Source organism: Lathyrus oleraceus, unplaced genomic scaffold (assembly GCF_024323335.1).
Source record: "Lathyrus oleraceus cultivar Zhongwan6 unplaced genomic scaffold, CAAS_Psat_ZW6_1.0 chrUn0230, whole genome shotgun sequence".
Taxonomy (NCBI): Eukaryota; Viridiplantae; Streptophyta; class Magnoliopsida; order Fabales; family Fabaceae; genus Lathyrus; species Lathyrus oleraceus.
In genome coordinates, this window is record NW_026112621.1 from 75,854 (window position 1) to 78,420 (window position 2,567).

Consider the following 2,567-nt stretch of genomic DNA (forward strand, 5'->3'; position numbering starts at 1 on the left):
TTTACAAAGTATGGTCAAAGTTGATTTACAAGTTCAATTCAAAATAAGTGTTATAAAAAGAAAGTTTGAAAATCAAAAGCATAAGGCTTAGGTTTCTAATGTTTAAAAGAAGTGTTAAATGTTTGCACAAAAAGTTTTGGCTTGGGTTAGAATGGAGGGAAGAAGAAGAATGACTAAATCCTAAACATACAAGAGGTGAGGGATATTAATAACGGAGAGAACAAGACCACAAATGGAGTTCCTCTCTTGAGATCATATTGGTGATCCAAATAGCTCCCATCCTTTGGAATATGCAAGCAAAATAATAGTGAGCTCAAGCAACAATCAAACAAAGTCTCTTAAGAGATCCTCAATGCATCTTGTATCCTTCACTTGGGATGAACATGGCAATGACCTGAACTAAAATTTGACCGGCGTACCGTTAGACACTTTCTTCAATTTTGAGCTCTCATAGGATTCCCTAGCACAAGAGCGCACACATCAAAAGTTTTATGAAACAATCAAGAATGGACAAGAGTGAGTTTAGAGGTTTGGTCCTTCTAATCCATCTTCACATTAAGATCCTTTTACTCCAATTTGCATAGGGAAAAGTCCTAGAAACTAAGTCCATTTGTCCATTTCTTTGCATTTTGGTAATCTCCACAACAATCAAAACAAAACCCAACAAGCACATAATATATACACAATTATGTGCTCAAGTGAGCAAAAGGCAAATTGCATTAACATAAACATGTGCTCAAGTGAAACGCAAAGGGGGAAAAGCAAATGAATAATATGTACAAGAATAGTAAATTGCATAAAAGTAAAGAGCAAAAAAAGTAAAGAGCAAAAGTAAATGTAATAGTTAATGGTTAGTGTTAGTAGTTGTGTGCCATAAGGCAAATTTAGCGCAATGTTAAGCAATCGTAATTGGACTATGTAGAAGTCACAACTATCTGAGGTCGGTCAATAATAATGTAGGCAACAAACACAAGTTAGAAGTCTTGATTAGTGAACCAAGTTCCAACAACTTGCCATGCCAAAAAAGAAAGAAGAAGAAGCAGAAATGATCTTGTATTGGTTTAAGTCCTTTGCATGATTTGTTTTTTTATGGGGAAGCATCTATCCTTTGCAAAGCCATTCACTTGATCAATTGATCAGATGAATTAGATTTGAATCAAGGAGGAGAGTTTAAAACCTCCTAATCATGCTCTAACTTATCAATCTTTAACTCATTGATCAAAAAGAAAAGAAGAAGAAGAAGACGAAGATGGATAATGAAAATGAAGAACATAAAGTGCATTAAGTAAAATGGAATTACCAATCCATAAATGTTGACCAAAGATAGGGAAGATCAAGGTCAAACTTTCAAAATCCGAGAAATGAGATGAAGATTGGAAGTCAAGAAATGAACAAAAATATTTTTAGCATTTTAATAATATTTGAAAATAAACTCTTGAATTAAGATATTAAAGAAAGGTCAAACTTCAAATTCACTTCAAATCAAACTTTTAAAAGTCCAAGTGAATTATCCCAAGTTCAACCATGGTCAAACAAAGTTTTGACAAAATTTCAGGCATTTTTAAAAGTCCAGAAAAAAACTATTTTTAATCCAATTAAAAATGATATAAAAATAACCCTAATTGAACTAAAATCTCAAATTAAATTCAAATCAATAATAAATGGGATGAGAATATTTTTATAGATCCATTCATATTCAAATAGGTAAGAATAATATTTTGTATTTTTGAATATTCCAAAAACTATTTAAATGAATTACAAAATACCAGAAAGAGAAAATTCACAAAAAAATACCAAATGATTATAAATAAAAAGTTAAAAAAATCATTTTTAGTTTAAAACTAGAATTAAAAAGAAAAATAATGCAATTGATCCCATTTTTTTGGAATTAAAATGAGAGAGATATGAATTTTAGAAATAATGGAATTAAAAGAAAAAAAAAATAAAAATAGAAAATAAAAAATACGACAAAAAGGAGAAGGACTCGTTGGATGGTGATTTCATTAATGACGTGGAGGATCCTAATGGTCATGGCACGTCAGTGCGCGCCGCACCAAAGTCCTCAGTCTAATGCAACCACACACTGAATGTAAAATAAGTCATATCATAGAGGGTGGAGATTAGATCTGGAATTGCATCCAAGGCTCACTTAATCTGTCAATGAGACGGTGGTTCAACGCCACCGTCTCTCGGTGAGCTCCGACGAAGCTCAAAAAATATCAGGATTGCAAATGCTCATTAAAATGGACGAATTCTAGGCACCGTTCGAAAGGTGAAGTGATGTACATCACTTCTATCCACTCACTTCCACTCTAGATTCCTATTAAGGGAGAAAAGAAATCAGAGATGGAAGCTGATGGTGTCATCATTGAAACTTTGCTCGATTTCACAAATTAAGCCTAATACAACACTGAGCCTCTATAGACGAGGACTTCAGACCACACAAATTCAAGGCCAATAGATCAACGACCAAAGAGATTCGACGCCAAAACACCGTCTATCACACCTTGGCTTATAAAGATTTGAGATCTCATTTCCTTGGTTCCTTTTGCAAAACAGAATTCTAT